Source organism: Drosophila miranda (assembly GCF_003369915.1).
Source record: "Drosophila miranda strain MSH22 chromosome Y unlocalized genomic scaffold, D.miranda_PacBio2.1 Contig_Y5_pilon, whole genome shotgun sequence".
Taxonomy (NCBI): domain Eukaryota; kingdom Metazoa; phylum Arthropoda; class Insecta; order Diptera; family Drosophilidae; genus Drosophila; species Drosophila miranda.
Window position 1 is genome coordinate 1175557 of NW_022881647.1, and position 7477 is coordinate 1183033.

At 50.4% G+C, this 7477-nt stretch overlaps 2 pseudogenes; both read right to left on the reverse strand.

Moving 5' to 3' along the window:
• Positions 1–8: 8 nt before the first annotated feature.
• On the reverse strand, positions 9–2488 carry LOC117195089 (annotated as a pseudogene).
• A 688-nt stretch (positions 2489–3176) lies between these two features.
• Positions 3177–7237, reverse strand: LOC117195090 (annotated as a pseudogene).
• Positions 7238–7477: the final 240 nt, after the last annotated feature.

The following is a 7477-nucleotide window of genomic DNA, read 5'->3' on the forward strand; positions in this document are numbered from 1 at the left end:
ATTCCTCATACAGTCTAAAGATACATTTATATTTGAGTTATTGCATTTTGTGTATACATCGATAAATTCACGGGTCACGATCTAACTATATTGCCACTGGAACATTTAAATGAGGATCAGATCATATCATGGCTCTACATTCAGACAATGTATCGTACTTAGGTATAGGCTAGCATAGGGATTAGACGAATAGAACCTAGGGTAAGGTTGCACACAGTTCAAAGTTCGCAGAAGCTTGGCTAACAGTGGTGTGGGTCTGCCGTCGTGGGTGACACCGTCGTGGGCCGTGGTGCAACACAAATAGCTTTCCACAGACGGCTCAACACTCATCCGACATTCTCGTAGGACATGGCCGGGCGCTCGGCGCTCATGGCAGTTGTGCTGGTGGCCGATCCGAAGATCGTTGGCGGGTGGTGCTGTTGCGACTGCTGCTGCTGGTGGGGATGTTGCTGCTGCTGCTGGTGGGGATTGTGGGCATGGTGCTGCTGCGTCGGCGTCTGCTGTTCGTTGCGCAGCTGCGCCAGCGGAAACATGATGTTGTGGGCCATCTGCGGGTGGTGGAGATGCTGCTCGTTGGGCGGAGGAGGCGGCGGCTGCTGGTGGGCCGCATGCTGCTGCTGATGCGCCTCCAAATGTTTGCGCTGCTCGCTCTGCTGCTGCTGCTGCTGGTGAGCCTTCTCGGCGGCGCTCTCCTCGTACTTCTTCTGAAGCTGGAAGAGCGGCAGCTGCTGGGGGACGTGTAGGGACACGGCCGATGCGGCAGAGACCCGCTCCACCTGCGACTGGGGCGACGACTCCCGCTCGCCCTTGTCGTACTTCTTCTGCAGCTGGTACATGCTGTGCGACAGATGTGCGGTCACGGAGCTGCCGCTGCTGCTGCTTGTGCTCTGCTTCGAGGACGTGGAGGTGGAGGAGGCCGATGATTTCTCCGCCTTGACCGGCGACTTCTTCTGGTACTTCTTCAGGATCTGCATTAGTTCGGACTTCACGTCCAGGCGTATCTCCTCGGGCACACGCTTGATCTCCTCGTAGAGCGACAGCAGGAAGAGCTTGTCCGGATCGCGTTGCTTGCGCTTCTTGCTCTTCTTGGGGAACGCATCCTGCATGAACTGCAGCAGCTTCTCCTCGAACGGCGTCTCCCTGGGCAACGGCGTATTGCCGGCCTGACGCCTCAGTAGATGTGGATGCAGACCGCCATGGAAGGCTGGATGCTGAGGCATTCCCGGATGCGCCTGCGAGCCGTTACCGTGCTCCCCTCCAGCGCCAGCTCCATTGTGCAGCTGGGATACAGCTACTCCCTGGTACGAGCCACCATTCGATGAGCCAGGCGCATCGCTCGTCTCACCATCGTTGGTATGATGTTCCTGCGACTGCTGGACCGCATGCGACTGAGGATCCTTCTGGTGCTGCATGTGCTGCTGATGATGGCCCACAGCCGCCGTCAGAATGGCGTCACAGAGGTGCTCTGGCGCATAATCGAACCCGGACATGAAGTTCTCCGGCTTCAGCTCGCCGTTCATCTCCTCGTAAAAGTACTCCGTCCCACAATGTCAATAATATCGTTGTCCTCCTGGTTAAGCTCAATGCCGGGGGCGCGAGCCCCCGACAGCTGGCAGCGCTTTAGCTCCGCCAGTTTCTTCCGCGTGGTCAGCCGCAGATCCCGCCAGCACTGCAAAGGAATAATCGTACAGACTATTGTGTTGCTCCCTGGAAAGGATAGGATCCACTCACCTTCTTCCACTGTATAATGGTCTTCTTGGGGCCGATGTGTTCAACGCCGCTTGGATCTTCTCCCAGTACCACTCCTTCTCCTTCTTGCCTCCATGTACTTGGTCTCCGAAGCAACGTGATGAGCATTTTCTTTTGCGGCTTCGTCACAACGATCCTAGAAAACAAAGTGGGGAACTTTTTAAGTTGGGTGCCGAGACAGACAAAGGAAAGTTTCAAGAAGACTATAAAAATAATCCATAGTTTTGTCAGATCAAATGCCCTGTTCTTTCCAGGGCAGCGGAACTCTAGTCTCTAATGGAATCTATTCTATTGTTGCCACTGACACTGACGGGAAGGCATCACATCACATCACTTAATTGTATTGTTGTCTATGCTGTGTGTCCCGTCCGTGCCAGAGCAGAGGCAGAGGCAAATGCCAGTGGTGTCTATACATTTTTTTTCCTCGCCTAACACGCGGATGAGATTGAAGAATTGCGAAGATAATTACCATTTGTGAGCCTGTGGAGGAATCTGCGTTTGCTCGAAATCTTGAATATTTTGTTTTACGACGGCCGTTGTTTAGGTTTTATTCGATTTTTGTGCAATTTTATTCAGTTTTTCAACCTCCCTCAAACAAAACATTGTTGTGTAGTGTTGTGCTGCTCTTCGGGTTGCTTCTTCCTCTTCTATCGCGCACACAAACGCATTTGTATGGCCGTGTGTGTGCGTTTGACGGTCTCACCAAACGTTCCGTCTCGCTTTTGCACGTGCACCGCATAGTCAGTCAGTCGCTTCGTCTCTGTCGGTCAGACAGTTTGACGTTTGCTGCTGGTGCTGCCATCGCACACAGATCCTGTTGGAAATGTGCGCGCCACTTGGCAATGTCCGTTAGGAAGTTTAAATGCAATTTGTGGAGATAATGTTTTTTATCCCCAATCGGCCGACTAATTATTTCGAATTAAATAAAACTCGGCGCAGAAATAAAATTACGATATGTTCTTTAATGCGTGACATCCAAATTGCAAGTGTGGCTTGCCTGCCCTTTACATTGCCGCTCCGATCGCTAAGCGCAGCTTCGCTCGGCCGACGTCGGTAGGCAGACGCAAAGCGGAGATAGCGAAGAGCGAGCTGGCAGAGAGCGTTTAGCAGGGCAAGCAAGCGCAGAGCTTTAACAAACAAATGAGTGACATAGACATAAGTAACAAACAAAATAAGCGGCTGAGGGCCAAGAATTAGGTGCTATTTGGCAAGCAGCTAATCGGCTGGGTTCTGCTCCGAACACAATTTTTGAATCGAAATCAAATTTTGGCAGGCAAGAGAGAAAAATCTGCATTCTCGCTATAATAATGGATAAGGCCGTTCTTGATCGTCGAAATTGTGGATCAAAAAATATATGGTATATATAGTTTCCATAGGACTCTTCAATATAATTTTTCCTAGATTATTATATTCATTTTACTAGTAAATTTATAGGTAAAATAGTATTTATTTTCAGTACTTCAATTATTTGTATATGTACATGAATTCTCTCGTGAATTCAGATGAAATTTAAATTTTCAAAATGAGAATGAAATAGTAGAACCAGCATTGAAAACTGATCAACGTTTGTGGACACCGGTGGTGCCCGATCTGCTGACCTGCCGCGAGACGGTAGAGACGCCCTCCTCGAAAAGCGTGCGAAACAGCACATTTGCATGATTGAAGAGGCCGTCCTTGAGCGACACAATAAGGAACTGAGAGTTGGTAAAGTGCTGCTTCAACATGCTGCCAATGTTCTGCGTGTGCGACATGTCCAGGGCGGCGTCCACCTCGTCCAATATATAGAGGGGAGCTGGCGAGAACTTGAGCATGGCCAGGACAAGGGATAGAGCCACCAGAGACTTTTGGCCACCGGACAATTCACCGAGACTCTCCTTCCACGTGCCATTGAAGCCGACCTTGATCTCAAGGCCTGTTAGACAGCCGTTGGTCAGGACGGGATTGAGACGGGCATCGGCACCCGGCAGGAGAGCGCTGAAAATGCTACTGAAATTGCTGTTAACCTCGGTGGCCGCGCGGTTCAGCTGTTCCTGCTCCTCTTCGTTCATTTTCACAATAATTTTCTTAATCTTCTCCTTGTCGAGGGCCACGATGTTGCGGCGACGCTGTGTCTCGTCGTAGTTCTCTTGCTCTCGGGTCAGAATCGCGATGGCATTCATGTTAAGCGTTCGCTCCATTTTATCCTTACTCTCCTGCATCTGTTCCAGCTTGTTGCCAGCTTCAATGGGATTCGTCTTGCTGTAGTCGTAGCGGGTGTTCTTCACGCCAAAGGCACTTTTTTCCTCTGGAATCCAGGGATACTTTACCTCTAGGTCTTGAATCCGCCTCTTGGCCTCGTTGGTCTGAGAGCCGGACTTGCTCTTTTCATTCTCCTTTTCCTTTACCTGCAGCTCAAGTTCCTGGTTCTGCTTTTCCATCTTTTCCCTCTTCACCTGCAAATTTCGCATCTCCTTGTTCTGGGCATGTAGCTTATCCTTCTGCGCTTTAATGCCCTGCTCGAGCTCCGCCACCTCGGACACTGCACTAGAGCTCTTCTCCTGCAGAGCAGCCAGATCGGCGATGAACTTCTCGAGATTTTCGACCATCTCCTGGTGCTGCTGCTTGGATGATTCAATGGTTTTCTGCAGCTCAGTGATCTCTAGCTTCAGTGTCTCGAACTCCTGCTCTCGCTTCTTCCAATTGGCACTCGACTTCTCCGCCCTCTGCTTGGTCTCCTTCACCTCATTGGCTGCCGACTTTAGCTCGCGCTCGCGATACCCCTTGGCATCGGCCAACTTTGCTTCGATATCCTTGATCTTGACCTGGGAGGTCTTCTGCTTTTCCCGGGAATCTGCATTCTGCTGCTCCAAGGACTGGACCTTCTCCTTCATCTCCTCGATCTCGGCCTGGTTCTGCTGGAATGTGGTCTGGGCCAGACGGCTTTTGCACATGGTCAGCTCGTGCTGGCGCAGATCAAGATTCTCTTTAATCTTGTTGTACGAGTGGGCCAGATTCTCGATGGAACTGCAAATAGATTGATATAATTGGAATTAAATTGTGCCTTGCGTTGTGCCTCTTCCTCTGCACATACGCCATTTCCTGCTCCACACGCTGCAACTCGACCTCGAGTTTCTTGTAATTCTTTTCCAATTCCCGGATAGAGTGCAATTCCTCCAAGATGTTTGCTCCCTTAGGCGCAGCACCACCCGACACAGTGCCGTGCGGGTCCACCAAGTCGCCTTCCAATGTAACCGAACGGCAATTTATACGCGGATCGTAGCTGACCTGCAGAAGGAATACGAATGGTGAGGAAAGAATCTATATTGCTATGCTGATGCCCCATCTGTCACCTACCTTCTTGGCCACGTCCAGATCTTTACAGATTAGAACGCTGCCAAAGCAAAGCTTCATGACCGGCTCATAGTAGCGATCGTACTGGACAAGGGACAGGGCCCACTGGACATTCTCTGGGCCAACCTTGCTCTGGGCATCCTGTTAAGCGATTGCGAATTAATCTTGTTGATGGGCATCATGGTGACACGCCGCAGCAAGTTGCCCCTCTGCAGGATCTTCTTGCTGGTCACATCATCGTCCGTCACATAACTATACAACTGGGGGCCAAAAATCGGATATTAGTCACAAGGAAATTCCCAACTCCAGAACTACATGAGGCACTTACACTTCCGCCTGCTGCGGTCATCAAGGCCATGGAGTTTTGCATATCGGACACCTGAAAGAGCTTCCCACCATGCCACGCTCTTTGCGGCGATCAAAGTTCGGCTCTGGATCCTGGTACTGCAGATCGTAGCGAGAGGCATTGCAACGATCCAGCTCTCGCTTAAGGTCACGCCTGCGCGTGTGCATCTGGTTTCTCTGCTCCCGCAGCTGCTCGAACTGCCCGCTCTCATAGTTGAGGCCCTGCAGTTGTCGCTCAAGGCTCTGGATCTCCACCAGAAGCTGGTCGTGCAGACCCTTGTCCTTTACATAGGCAGCATCGTTCGTCTGCGTTTCGCCCTGTTTTTGTTTCAAAAGACCTCGTGTGTGCCGCAGCTCCATCTCCGAGGTTTTGATTGTGGTCTGTGCTTCGCTCAACTGTTCCTTAGCCACTGAAAAGCGAAGCAGAATAGGTAAGGTAAGCAAAGATGGTAATCGTTGCATAAAGGAGTCACCCACCTATTAGCTGCTCCTGCAATGTGCTCGCCTGACCATCCTCATTGGTGGACAGACCCTGAGAGACAGCCTCGAGCTTCCGCCGGGCAGCTTCATAGGCCTTGGTATCGATCGCATCTGCCTCTTTTAGAGCTTCAAATTCCCCCTGAACCTTTGACATGGCGGCCTCCTTTTTGGTGAGAGCACGCTCGTCGTCGGCAATGTTCTTGGCGGCCGTACTTATCTTCCGCTGGTCTTGTTCAAGGGTGCCCTGCGCTGCCTTCAGGCTGCCCGAGGCTTTGGCCTCCTGGGCACGCTTAGCACTCAGTTGGGCCTCGAGCTCCTTTATCGATCCACCCATCTCGGCATCAATCTTCTCCTGCATCTCCTTGAGAGCGATTTCAATAGCTTCCATTTCTTCCAAGTTCTTGTCACGCGTCCAAAGGCAACTGGCTATGCGATCGTCTATCTCTTGTTCACTAGTCTCCAACAGTTTCAGTTCTTCGCACAGCTTCAGGTAATTCGCAGAGATGAAGATTCTGGTTAGATAATCGATTTCGCGCTTGAGTTTATTGTACTCCTCGTGGGCAGCGCGTTCCTCTTGCAGCTTGACCAGCTTGGGATAGACCTCCTCCTCCAACAAAGCTTTGGTCTCCCGCACTTTGGATTCCTTTTTATCGATTAGATTCTTGGTGGCATCGCGCTTTCTCTTATACTGGCTGGTGCCAGCGGCCTCCTCCACCATGGAGAGCACCTGCATGCAAAGAGACAGTAAAACAGCTTGTGGAAGAGAGCGGTAGAGACGCCTGTACTTACCTCCTTGGGCTTCATGTTGAGCACTTGCTGGATCTTGCCCTGCATGATCAAGAAGTTGGGATTGTTCACATTCAATTGGATGGAACAGAAGAAATCCTGCACCTTCTTGTTCTGCACGATCTTGCCATTGATCATGAATTTGTTCTTGCCACCGACTACGACCTGGCGGGCCACCGAAATCTCGCGGCACTTCTCGTACCCCGTCGGACACTGCAGGGCATTTGTGTTGTCGAACACAATGGTCACCGTTGCCTTCGTTATACCCGCCTGTCCATTCTTGTACACCAAGTCTTGCAGAGCGGAGGTGCACACCTTTAAATTGTTTCTGGCGCATTAAATAATGTTGTGTTATATGTATCTGGCGGAACTTACATTCTGCAGATTACTGATGCCCAGCACGAAGCAAATGCTGTCCAAAATGCTGGATTTCCCGGATCCGTTCAGACCGGTGATGGCCGTAAACTCCGGATCGAAGCCATCGATTTCCGTGCGCCGACCGTACGATTTGAAGCCGTCGAGCACCAGCTTTTTTACGTATGTACATATTGCTGCAACTTATTCACAATTCAATTCCGTTTTACTTCGCGTCTCTTTTAGCGCCAATTCAGAAGTGGCGTCTGTTTCAGTGTTGCCATCTTAGCTTATTTTACGCTAGATTTGGCTAGCAAATAGCTTGAAAAATAATTGACATGCTTATAGCTTGAAATCTAGCTTATTTAACAGTTCATTTAGCTTATTTTGGCTAAAAATAATTTAGTAAAAACAATTTGTTTTTTTATTTTTT